We start from the raw sequence: 13,897 nt of genomic DNA, 5'->3' as shown, positions 1-13,897 counted from the left end.
GCTAATTGCCAGAGAATTAAGGACAATATTTTATCTTCCCTTCTATTGTGTGATCCCAAAGAAGTTAACAAAATGAAAAATGAAAGAGCACAGGTTTTTATCAGAGCTTCCCAAACTTCCTCTTTTTTATGAAGGTAAGCCCTCATGCTGCATTTGGCTGGACTAGTTAGTTTTCTTTTTAGTAGCTGGTATGGGGCTGTGTTCTGGATTTGTCCTGGAAGCAGTGCTGATAATACAGGCATGCCTTAGTTGTTGCTGAACTGTGGGAATGTACAAGAAATTGGAAGAGACACAGCCAGGATTGTTGATCCAAGGGATATTCCACACCCTGAGATGTCATACTCAGCAATAGAAATAGGGCAAGGTTGCCAGAAGGGTTGCCAACCAATTGGTAAGCAATTGTTTTCCTTTGTGTTACTTGTCTTCTTGGTGCTTATTTATCTCTTTACCATTTTCCTTTTCACTACAATTTTTCTTACTATTATCATCACCATCACCATTCTTCTTCTTCTTCTTCTTCTTCTTCTTCTTCTTATTATTATTATTATTATTATTATTATTATTATTATAATATTTAAATTAATAAACTCCTTTCAATTCTCTCCCCACCATCCTTCTGGAGAGCTGAGCAAGCAGCTGTGTGGTGCTTGGCTGCCAGCTGGGGTTAAACCACAAGATCCTCATTTTTAATAGACATGGTCATTACCAGCCAGTTCAAAGGTTCTAACACTTAGAGCTTCTACTTCAAGAGATGCCAAGTGATTTCTTAGCCAGGCACAATAAATCTGGTTTAATGCAAGACTCAGTGGAAGGACCCATCCTCTCCCTGGGATTTCCAGAGCAGACCAAACTATGAGGAGAGGTCTCATCAAAAGCCCCCCAGGCATTTCTTACCCTTTCCCACCGTTTGAAAAGAGCTTCCAGACAGCTCACAGCAAGTCATGCTATGTTCTCACATCCCTCCTATGCTGCATTCCTTCTAAACTTCAGTTTGCCCAGGGACAGAGGTTTTGTTTGCCTCTTATGACTCCTGAGTGCCCATGACCTCTGAGATGATCAGCAGCTGGTGTTTCTCTTGCCCTTTGCACCTTCAGCAGCAAGGCTACGACTCCGTGCCATGTTTTTCATCCAGGAGGTTATTGATATTTATAGCAGTGATATAGCAGATCATTTGGACATGGAAAAGAGACAGGAAATCAATTAGCATCAATACATGTCTCCAGACTGTTAACTTGCTCATACAAATACAAACGACCTTCCCCTCAGGAGGGGAACAGACCCTGATCGTCCTCCAGAGGGGTTTGGAAATCAGGAGGAAACACAGATGGGAACTTCTGGAAGAAAACAGCAATTTCTTTGCACATACTGAGATGTGTGATGGCCTCACTAAGCACTAAACAGAACTAACAAAGCACCAGCAGAATAACAACAGCACAAAACCACTAAAACAGAGCCATAAAAGCAGCATTACTGATTCACGTGGCAAGCACAGCTTTTCCCCCTCCCTTCTGCCTGGTCAGGGTGCACACAGCAGACAAACACCACTGCTGCTCTTCCAACCCCAATGCAATCAAACTCACTGTCCTGGGCTGAGCCTCAGGCCCAGGAAAGGCAAAATTTCCTGTTGCCTGGAACCCGAAATCATGAGCTAAAACTCCTGTATGACAAAGGGGAGGGCTGAGAAAGTGGTGACCTCTGCTGCACAGGCATTGGGGGATGCTAAAAATCCCTGGGTGCCTCTTGCCATCATGCTGCACATTGTGGGTATGACACATTTGGTCACCCTTGCTGCCAGGGCAGTGCTTTACACCCAGACATTCCAAGAGGCTTTCTGATAGAAAATATTCCAATCTGAGGGAGTAGGAGGGTGAGATATACTGCTTGAAGATAAATCTAGTCTTTCCAGAAGTTGTAAATCCCTGCTAAGCTCAGGGAGCTGCAAAAATCAAACCCCCAAGGAGCTGAGAGATATAATATGAAACTAGTTCTTTCTGAGTATTGCTTGAGAGTGAGAACATTCTCACTGGAGCTAGGCATAGATGGAGCACCCTGGCCCATATTGGAGGAAGAAGGAGAGCAGAGCAAGCAAACAACACTCCCATGCTATGACACCCACAGATGTCACTGGGCAGTGCCAGCAGCCCATCCCAGCACTCAGAGCTGGAAGGAGCATGGACAGTGTGAGCAGAGCATGGCCAAGGGCTCTCATCTCTGGGGACAGCCAGCAGGGGTTGAGGGCATCCAACAGCTCTGACAATTTGGGTGCCACCTTCCAGGCAGGGGTTTTCACCTTGGAAAGTCACTCCCTGCTTCTCCAAGGTTCTTTCTTTTGTGAGCAAAACTCCTCCTCCTCCTAAGTGAGGCACCTCACAGCCCCCGTGGGAAAGCCCAGGCTTCTCATCCTCACTAAATCCCTCTTCACTCAGGAGCCAAGGCAGAGCTCAGCAGGAGCCTTGGCAAGGCACAGGGCTGTGCTGAGGTGCTCTGTGCTGCTGGGCTTCCCCAGAGCAGAGATGAATCCATCCCACAGGGGCTGACTCACTGGGGAATGCTCCTGTCTGCTGGTTCCTGCCTTGGCTCTTGCTCTCCAAAGGTCCTGTGAGATCCTTGTCACGCTGCTCTAGGTGTAGGCAGTGGCATGGAGCCACACTGCTTGGTCTGAAGCAAAAAGAGGGCTGAGTCCCGGCAGGAATACAGCTGGTGGGTGTGCACCATGTCTCTTTTTCCTGGGCTTTTTCAGGCCACGTTGCTCCTGGCATCACCACAAGGGCTGGGGCTTGCACCCAGCCCACTCCTGCTCCCCTCCCTGCAGGCTCTGCATCCACACATTCAGCCAGGCTGCTCTCCAAAGTGCTCTGGAAATGCACTGCAGCCACCTGCCCTCAAACTACTAGGCTTGGAAAAAATTAATAAAAATACTAAAAATTTTTAAAAATTAAGGAAAGAGCTTCTTGCAAGCATCTGAATCAGGACCAAAACCTGGTGATGGTTTCCTTCCTACACCAAACCCCTTCAGGGCTCTGCAACCCCCTTCAAACTGAGCATCTCATCACCCTGAGCATGTGGTGATTCACCAGCCTGAGCACATGCAAGGCAATTCTGCATATGTCTGCTGTTCCTGTCAATCTGTCTCCTTCTGTACTGACACAGAGAGAGAGAGAGCAGAGATCTCTGACAGTGGGCAGATTAATAATACATTTAATTTCTCCATGCATCATGAGGAAGAGGAAGAGCCATAATTCAAGAGCCTCCCTGAGAGCTTTGTGAATTCCTCACAATAGGAGACAAGAGCAGGAAAGGTGCTTTTGTTGCTCCTTAAAGCTGTGGCAATCTGTATTTTAATGCAACATTTAAAAGGCACAGGAAGAACTGTGTGTATTGTAAATATAAAGTGAAGACATTAAACCAGTTGATACAACCAGGACATCATTTTTCATAAGCTCTCAGGATCAGGAGACAGCAGCAAAATGTGGGTCTCTGTGACATTGATGGCTCCTCAGTATCTCTAAGGAAGAGTGTTTTGGGCACCCATAAGGACCCAAATCAGAGCACCTCTCCACAGAGAAACACCATGGCAGTGAGAGCAAGGCTGATCTGTGGCACCACAGGAGCTCTGCTTGCTCTGCCCTGTCCTTTACATGGAGATGCACCTGCTTGGGAAACAAAACATGAATTTTATTTAAGGAGAAGTGCTAGGTCTGATCAGGCAAGGTGGAAACCTGGCAATGCCAGCAATGATTGGCACAACTTCCCAGCTTGCAGGGCATGGCAGCTCCTGCCTGTGCAGTGCCCTCTCCTGCCTTTCCCACCAGCCAGGTGCTCCCTGAGGCTTTCCAGCTCTCCCTCCCAAGATGTTTCTGCCCCATCTCCTCTTTACCTCTTTACCTTCCCAAAGTTTTCACAATGCTTGGATGAAAAACACGAGGCAGCAAGAGTGCACAGTGCATTTCTTGTCTGCTTAAACCCTGGCATTTCCATTTTGGAGAAGGAAATTGTCATTTAAAAACCCAAAGCTATTTCTTACAGCACTTTTATATGTCTACCTTGCTTATACATTCACCTACTTTCAAACAAAGGGAAAAAGAAGATGACATTTTCTGATACTGGCATTCCTTTCCATATCTGACGGGTAGGTACAAAACAGGGAGATAATGAAGGCATGTTGGTGTGTATTCATCAGAAACACACACAGAAAGGCACAGGCTGAGACAGGTAATTTATATGTCTCTTTCTTCACAGTTGCTTTTTTTTTTTTTTTTTAAACATCAGGAAGAGAAAAATGTAGAGAAATCAGAATACAAATTAGCGTTAGATGTCTGCATTTCAGAGAGCAGATCTGAGCAGGTCTCCCCAAGAGTGCCAGCCCTGCAAGGTCCTGATTTCCTTAGGGCTGTGCAAACCAGAGCAAAACCAGCAAACTAGAACAAAACCCCAAAATAAAATATGCAGGCCAGGATAAGCTGGGAAAAGCTGAGCTCCTGGCTTTCTCAGAGGCCCTCAAGCTAACATGACTGAGAAACTGTATTTCAAACACAGAGTTTGGCTGAGAGGTTGAGCAGAGCAGTAAGAAGAGCACTCTTGTCTTTCCTAAGGCCAAATACTCACATGAGATCACAGACATTGTCCAAGTAAGTACTAAAATCACTTTTCTTTCCAAAAGTTTTTTTTTTTTTTTTTTTTCATAAAAATGACAGCACAGGATAATGCTGTTCCCAGTAAGCAGCAAAGCCCTGTCAAGTGCCCCCCCAAAGACAAGGCTGCAGCAGGTGCCCTTGTGAGACAGTCTGAGTCCTCACAGTGTCATGCAGAGAGCAGATGCCATGATGATTGTGAAAAACAGTTTAAAAGAAACTGAATTTAGGTAAGAGTACAACCCTCAGCTTCCAACCTGCCTGCATTATCAAAAACTCTCATGATCCTGACAGAATTATACAGCTTCATATATGCCTATGTTAGACACTGCTAGGTCATAGTTTGAGCCAGTAAAGCTGCTGTTCCATCAGCATTTCAATTATAAAACTCCTTTGCAGAGATTAGTAGCACAACTCATGCTTTAAGCCAAGAAGCAATTTTTTTCCCCTTAAAATTTCATTAAGGTCTGCTGATGTAGCAGAAAGCACAGTAACTTTTTTGTAGTTTCAGATACTACTTCTATACTCTCTCACTATAAGGAAATTTCACTCCAGGCAATTAATTCTTTGCTGGGACTGGTCCTTCCTGCCCTCTAACATTCCAGAGCTAACATAACCCAAACACCACTGCAAGAAATCTGTGCAGCAGCAGCAATTCTTCCTCTGTAGCAATGGCTACAGCCTATGCAGCAGACCTGCATGCATGTAATATTCTCAATATTGACCATGTCTCATGCTGGATACAGCCAGTTCCCAGTAAATCACCACATTAAGCCTTAATTCTGCAAATGCCAGCACTTGCAGTGTGTTTACAGTTTCTTCCTGGATTTCAGTAAGGCAGGCAGCATGACTGCAAAAACAATCATATTTATCTGAAAAGAAATTGAATCATAACATTATAAGATTTCTGTCTGTAAGCATCTATTCTCAATTTCAGCATGTTTTGCCTTATTTTGCCTTATTTTGCCTTAATGGTCAATAGAAAGGTTCTCTAAGACCTTGATAGGATAAAAGAAAACTTGTTAACATAATAAGAACATCTAAAAGATTTCATTCCAAAGGCACTAAGGGGTTTTTTCTCCTTCCAAGCTGCCTCAGAGGCTTAGCCCTGAGTGCTGATGGCAAACATCACATCTCATTCTCCCAACAGGGTCCTGGAGGACTTTGTACCAGAGCCACTTGTACATTAGAAATTCACATTATTAGGTGAAAAGATGACTGCACAGGCACAAAAATACACCTGGTGCTGTTGTTAGAAAAGCTCTGCAGAGCCTGGCATACAAGGAGGCTGCACATGGGTGGGAGTCAGTCTCTTCTCCCAGGTAACAAGTCATAGGAAATGGCTTCAGGTTACCCCAAGGGAGGTAGAGATTGGTGTTAAGAAAAGTTCTTCACTGGAAGGGCAGTCAAGCTTTGGAACAGGCTGCACACTGTCCCTGGAAATGTTTAAAAACCTGCAGATGTGCTGCTTAGGGACATGGTTTGGTGATGGACCTGACAGCATTTGGTTAATGATTGAACTCAGTGATCTTAGGGGTGTTTTCCAACATTAAAGATTCTGTGATTCTAAGATGCTGATTCCAGGATAGGGAATTTAAGCTTATCTTTTGCTATCTGTTTCACACAGACTCCTGGAAAAAAGCCATTCACTTCCAGAGGGTGGCCTGAGAATCCCACCACCCCCAGCCCTCCCTCCTGATGAACACACGAGCTCTCAAGGAACACGGTGCAGGCAAAGGATGCTGAACACCAAAACCACAAAATTCCCTTTTTGTTTGGTGAAAAGCCTAAAGCAGAGAGCCAGCAGCTCCACCAGGGTTTGCCAGGGTCCTGGAGGCTGACATAGGACACAGGCAGCTCAGGAGTGTCTCCCACAGTGTGACCAGCTCCACAGCTTTAGAAAAGACAAAACCACACCATTAAATCACAACCTGAGTGCACTTTAAAAAGTACAGTAGCTAGTTGTTTGGTTAATTAAACTATTAAATTATGCTGGAAAACAAATATTTGGAAATTTTGAGCAAGACAAGGCCATGAATACTAAGCACTCCCCAACTTAGGGTGATTGATTACACAAACAAACTGTATGTATTGGAGAAGTGTTACAGAAAAACATTGCTTTCATCAAATTTTAAGTGAACAGTTGTAGAGTGGGGAGGGGGAAATTAATTAATTACACCCTGAAACATTTTACTGATTGAATCCATGACCCCAGCACTTGTAAGGTCATCAAATGATAGATTAGTGCTGCATGGAGTATCACAAATGGCATTTGTGCTGGGAAGCTCATTATGTGAGATGTCAGGTCATGTAAATCATAGGAAACAAATACAAACATCCATCAGAAAAATGCAGATAGTCATTACAGGCAGCAGAGAGGAGCTGAATTATTATGCAAAATTTATTTTGACTATTAAAATACAAAGAGGTGACACAAAATTGTCCTTTAAGCAAACATAAACTACAAGTACCCTGACAGGAGGCTTTGTTTATAAATGTTTCATCTCTTCAGTATTCCATGTCTGTAAACATTATTTGAAAAACAAAGAAATGGGGGGAAAACAGGAAAAATATAACATCAGCAATCCAGTGTTTGGGTCTCCAGAGCTTTTTTTTATTCAAGAGAGAGCTATTCTTTCCACATCTGAATAATCAATGCAAGATAGGAAGAAATAGACTGTAATTATTGCATGTGAGTCATTTGTTACAGATCCTGTCTGCTCCAAGAGAGCAGAAGCAAGCACTACTCCTTGACAAGCAATTTTTTTTTTTTTTTTAGGGAGATGCACTAAACAATTTGGCAGAAATATGTGGGTGCTCAAGAAGAGAAAACTGAACAGCAGGAGATACTAAACCAGAGGGGCTATTAGCACTCTCCAAATGGCCCAACAGGAGCCCAGCCACCTGTTCCCAACACCATCCACGGCTCCAGGAGATGGACTGGCTTCTGCTGGAGTTCATTTCATTGCTCATTACAATATACCCTTGGGTGTTATCCCTATTTCTTGTTAATTTGCTTGGTGAAGCCCAATTCATACCTGTTGACAGGACTGACGATTTTTGGTTTGGATTAGGGAGGTAAGCTCTTTCTTAAGACCAGATGCAGCAGCAAAGCACTCAAGCCATAACTAATATAGATAATTTAGAAACACTGTAAATTACACCCAAAGCATAGTTTCCCCATGTTGAATACACATAAAAATATCTTTTTCATTTTGAAAAGCTTGGTGACACAGTATTTAAAGGACACTGTTTTACAGCAATATCATGAAGAAGACCAGGGTGTTGGAAGGGAGTTTTGGGAGCTTTCAATCTGAATTTCTTAGTTGATTCTATAAAAGGTCAAATCAGGGCTGGCAGGTTTTGCTGGGTCACGTTTTCAGTGCTGAAAGCCCTCAAAGGTACATCTAAGTTCCCTAGATGTAGAAAAACACAGCACATCTTCCTGAGCAAAGCAGGCTCCCTCCAACAGCCCCAGGATTATGTCTAATGAGTCACATCTCTTCTTAGTCTTGTTCCATTTCTCACCATTGTAAATCACTCTAATCTCATTTTATGAACACTGCATAAGAAGGCAGGCACTGAAAATTACAAATAATAGGCCAAACTGTGATTTGTGAATAGTGAATGCAATATCCCTTCCATTACCTGGAAGTTGTTTGTATGATGGAAAGGAAGAACTGGACCTCACAATAAACCAGAATAAAGCAGATATATTGGATCTTTTACCATCTTAAAAAAATGTTTACAGTGTTACTAATGCAAGACTGATTGATACCATCTTTACAGTTCTTCTTTGCTGCTCTGTGGTGGGATAAATTAGTATGCTCTGAACTTTCCTTGGGTAACAAGCCATGAGTGCCTGAGCACTGCCAATCTCAGTACATTCAGTGCTGCCAATATAAATTGCTTAGTCCCTTTGCCACCAGACAAATGGAGTACAATTCCAGTAAAATAAATACAATTCCAGCACTGAAAGAAATTGCATCTGCTGGTGATGCCTTTTCTACTGATGTACAGAGGAGGTCGTGACAAGGAGCTAAACACAGTTGTTAAAGATGCAGTGAGCAGTTCTTCAATTCACCCAGAGACAGAAAAGAAAAATAATACTGTGGGATCCAGCTCCTCCTGGCCACATTTTTGGAAAGCATTGACTACAGCTTTTGCAGGGAGTCTTGTTAGCACCTGGGAAAGCCCCTGGCCTGGTGGGCAGTGACCCCAGCAAGCCTGAGCCAGCACCTGCAGGTGTGCTGTGGTCCTGCAGAAATGCTGAGAAAATCAGAATGGTACAACAGGAACGGGAAGGTTGGAGGTGGGGGATATTTAAAATCAATGCCATCAGCTGCTGTGCCATTTTGTGTCAGGAAAGGCTCCTGACCTTGTTTGAGATGGTGACCTTGAAAAACCATGAACCCTGGTGAGTGTGGCTGACTGGGGTAAAACATTTCCAGCTTTTAAAAAAGGGTAGGTTCCTACAGGCCTTGCTACATGCTGGATATTTTAATTGCCAGACCTATATCTGAACCTGCTGGTGCAGGGCCATGGCAGGGAGTGCTTGTGCCTCAGGGTGGTGTTTAGGATTAAGAGTCCATAGAGGCTCTGGCAAGAGAGCAGATAGTGTGATCTGCCTCTGGGAAGAATGGCAAAGCCTTTCCTGGGGAGCCAGCACAGCCCAGCACCCCCAAGCACCCCCCAGCACCCTCCAGTACCCCCCAGCACCCCCCAGCACCCCCCAGCAGCCCCAGTACCCCCAGTACCCCCAGAACCCCCAGCACCCCCAGTACTCCCAGCACCCTCAGCACCCCCAGTAACCCCAGGACCCCCAGCACCCCCAGTAACCCCAGTACCCCCAGCACCCCCCAGCACCCCCAGTACTCCCAGTACCCCCAGCACCTCCAGTACCCCCAGAACCCCCAGCACCCCCAGCACCCCCAGTACCCCCAGCACCCCCCAGCACCCCCAGTACTCCCAGCACCCCCAGCATCCCCAGCACCCCCAGTACTCTCAATACCCCCAGTACCCCCCCAGTACCCCCAGCACCCCCAGCACCCCCCAGTACTCCCCAGTACCCCCAGTTCCCCGTGGATCAGCACTGGCACAGACAGCCCTGCACACCTGTGATACTCAGTTGGGGCTGCTGAGTGTCTTCATGCTGCATCATGGTGTGGCTTAATATATAATCCTAAAAGAGCTCACCTGGTGACATCTTTATCTGGAAAGCAGCAGCAGCAGCCACTGTGTGCTATTTTCAGCCTTGCAGGCTTGTTTTGAGCATCCCTCCTGCTGTTCTTGAGTTGAAGCCCCAGACGAGCTCATCCCAAAGGGAAAAGCAGGTGAGCAAGCAGGAATGAGCTCAGAGCAGGGAAGGAGCCCACTGGAGTGTTCTGACTCCTTCCCAAGCACCAGCTGGGAGACAGGACCCCCAGCACACCTGGTCCAGCAGCCCTCATGGCTTTGGCCAGCAGGGCTTGTACTGGTTTATGATGGAGATGATGCCAGGCTTGCAGCTGGAGGCACCATGCCCCACACCCTCCCTCCCTGCCTCAGACAGGCACTAGTGAGAAACTATTGCCATATCATTTTAAACAGGAGAGCTTTATTAGAATCTCCTGTAAATCAGGCCTGAAATTACCCCTGTGGCTTTGCAATAAGCCTGAGTCCTGCTGAACAGCTCATACAGCTCCTGCTTGAAATTCCTACTCTAAAACCACTTTTGCAACTCCCCCATGAAGGCAGCTCGATTTGTAGCTGTACACCAGGACACAGCATGGCCTGCCAAGCTGGGAGAGGCTCTTTCCCTTTAATGACAGCCATCTGCAGGTTCCTATAACTTAGCAATGTTCCCAGCCATGATTTATGGAGGGTGCTTAGCTTTACGGTGCAATCTTTACTATTTTACAGGGTTCCTTTTTTTTCTCAGTTAAATGTTGTTTTCTGAATAATTCCAAGCTGCCAGTAGGTTTACAGAGGAGAAAACTGGAATGAATCTCTCCCTGCTTTTATTTACTCCTATTTGAGTACTGTGTTTCTGCATCCATTTTGGAGATTTACAATGGTATTAAGGTTGCTTCCCTCATCCTCATTTATAGATTTCTGCTGCAATCATTTTGAAAACCAGAAAGCTGACAGGAAAATTAGGAAATTAGATATCATGTTCCTGCTCCTTCCAGTGCCCCAATGAAGAAGGGGAGAAGAAAAATCAACTGAAGGCAAAATAAATAACACTATATATCCCAGAGTCTCCTCACTGATGCTGGCACCTCCTCTGGGCATCCCACTGCATCCCATCCCACCAGCCCTGCTCTGACCCCATAGCACTGGGCTGCACCTGCAGCTGTTGAGGCAGCAGCAGTCCAAGTGCTGAGTTCACAGGCTAATTGCTCATCTGATTTTAATTGCTAATGGTGGCCCGTGGAGCAGCAGCTCCCTGTGCTGAAGTTATCTCAGCCTATTGTTCAAATTTATTGAAAATAATTGCCCCAGAAAGAGAAAAATGGTGGTGGTGACCATCAGCTCTGGGACAATGGTGTGATTATCATATTTGACCTGAAACAGCACCTCCACCACACCAGCACCTGGGGCAGAGGAGTCTCATAAGCCTGTGAAGGACAGCAGACAGAGGCTGCCCTGCAGCTCACCAGCTTGCTCCAGCACCAGAAAAACAGCCTCTAAATCAACCTTTCAAATCACTCATGTGATTCTATGGGCCAAACTCAGGCCTTGCCAATCAAAATGAGCATGCTGAGCTTTTCAAAGGGAGTGGCTGCTCCAGTTATGAGCAAAGGCTGGTTATCTCATACCACCAGCAGCCAGAGACAAAATTCACCTAGGGAAGGTTTCTGCTTGTGTGTGTTAGCTGGCACAGGCAAAACAAAAATTTTGGAAATCATTCCAGGTCACAAAGTCACCTATTTATTCTGATTTCTTCCCATCTTGGGTTACAAGTCAGATATTGTACCCAGTTTCTCCCACTCCTGCACTAGTGATGTGCTGACTAGGAAAAGGGCTTTCCTTGCTCATTTTAGCCCAGATATGGGATTTTTCACCTCTCTAAAATCTGGCTCATTATTTTGTGCAATACATTACCCTTGATTCAGGCTGAGAATGGGTATTTTCATTTAAACAGGGAGAGCATCCATTCTGTCTTTCCTGTTCTTTATGGAAACATCTGTGAAACGAAGGAACCAAACTCTGCAAAATGTTGAAATTGTCCAGGGAGGGAAATCTGAAATTGCATGCTACAAAAATGCCATTTCCATTTAGCCCAGTGAGTTAGAAAGAGATTGAAATATAAAATACTGTTTTGGCTTCATGGGCTCAACCTTTGTTTGTCTGAAATTATGACTTTATGTTAATATATGATATGGTATGATATACAAATAAACCCAAACCAAACTCTTTGCTGTGTGTGGTTTTTTTTGTGTATTTTTATCCCATAGAATGCTTGTTTAAAACTCATTTAAACTATAATATAAATTATTCTCATTGAGTGACTTGCAGTTTGATTTGACACCTGATGTTCTGATGGGCAACAGGGGATTTTTTTAACGCTGTAACTACATTGGATATAAAATATAAATATGGAAATGTAGGGGGTGGGGGAGGAAATGAAATATAAATAGAACAACGATGGAGTAAAGAAAAATCAAATGGGCTGCTGGCTGCAGTCAGGGGCCCAGCTGTCCCAGAGAGGCAGCCAGCTGGGCAGCAGGCAAGGAGGCCAGGCAGATGTCTGGCTGCTGCTGCTGGCTTTGGTGGCAGTGATGTGTTCCCACAGAGCATCCCAATGCCATTGAATCAGCCCTTCCAACAAAACTGTTCTGATGGAAAACTGTTCACCCACTTTGCTGGCTGCTGATGGTAGAATAATTCCATAGGAAAATATTGGGAGGGACCCATGAGGGCCACAGAGCCCAACCCTGTTCCTTGCAGGACCACCTAACACTGAGTGATAGGACTAAGAGCATCCTCCAAATCTGGAATTCTGACAGCCTGGTGCTGTGAGAGTCTCTTCCAGGGTCTGGCTGCCCTGGAAAAAACCTTTCCTATCCTGAATTTCCCCTGATATAGCTTCACCCCATCTCCTCCTGTCCTATAACTGATCAGTGTTGCTGCAAGGTAAAAAATACAGCAACACAGGCTTCATCCAAAAAGCAGAAGCAATTTATTGCAGAAGTAGGTACATTTTTATAGCTGGTTCATTGAACCAAGGATAAAATTAAGCTCATTGGTCCAAGGAAGGCAGCACTTTTTGTAAACATGCTTTTACCAAAACATCACATTCCTCACACACTCCTCCTGTCCACAACTGGTGCTAAACTTTGTTATTAATTCTTTCCTTTCTGTTTTCCTTTGAGTAGCTTGGGAAAACTCAAACTGCTGTTTTCCCTAACTCTCACCAGCATCCATCCACAGCTCAGCAGCTGTCCCTGCACTGGGGAAGCTGTGGTGAGGTTCCTCTCAGCCTGCTCCTCTCCAGGCTGAACAAAGCAAGTGGCCTCAGATGCTGCTCCAAGTCTTGCCCTCAAAGTCTTTCATTATCTGGACACACTCTGAGCTGAGTGCTACACTTCCAAATAAAATAAGAAATAAATGAACAAGCCCTGTCCTCCCCACTCCAAACAGGTCTTTGTCTTTTTTCCTCTTGCATTATGAGCCATGTCCACCCCATCCACCTTCACACCTCTCAGGATGGTGCAGGTCTTCACCCTTTCCCCTCCAGTCATGGCCTTTCCAAGCAAGAGCCCTGAACATATGGAGCTTTCTGGGTCACAGAGATGGTTCCTATGTCCAAACTTTTTTTATCTTCCCTTTTCCTCCTCTTGTAGTCCTGCAGCCTTTCTGCAATGGGCCACCAGACCTGCAGCAGGATCAGGAGTGGCTGTGCAGGGGTTTAGCCTTAGCATAGTGGTGCTCCTCATTCCTGGAGCATTCTCCATCCTCCCCATGGCCATGAGGATGGTGCCAGCCTCTGGAGAGGAGCAGCTGCAAAGGCTCCAGCACATTTTCCTGCCTAAGGGCAGGTGCTAATTCAAAGCCCATCATTCTGTGTATGTAGGCAGACCTGTTTTAACAAGGGCATTAATTTGCACTTATCAGTACTGAATTTCACCTGCCAGTTCCTATCACCCTGATACTCATTTCTGTAAGGTCCTTCTGCAAACCTCTGCTTTAGGTCTGGCTACTTTGGGCAAATCTGTGTCACCTGCAAACCTCACCATCTCATTACATGTCTCTTTGCTCAGGTCATTTTGGAATATGCTGAC

The 13,897-nt window shown here is 45.2% G+C and overlaps 1 long non-coding RNA gene across 1 annotated transcript; it reads left to right on the top strand.

The window, feature by feature from the left end:
* Window positions 1-10,358: 10,358 nt before the first annotated feature.
* On the top strand, window positions 10,359-12,032 carry LOC306808472. The gene is made up of 2 exons (XR_013776048.1): window positions 10,359-10,840; window positions 11,758-12,032. It is a non-coding gene; the product is annotated as an uncharacterized lncRNA (long non-coding RNA).
* Window positions 12,033-13,897: the final 1,865 nt, after the last annotated feature.

This window comes from Erithacus rubecula (assembly GCF_903797595.1).
Source record: "Erithacus rubecula genome assembly, chromosome: 15".
NCBI lineage: Eukaryota > Metazoa > Chordata > Aves > Passeriformes > Muscicapidae > Erithacus > Erithacus rubecula.
Note: the sequence above shows the minus strand (reverse complement) of the source record. Positions and strands in the feature narration are given on the sequence as shown.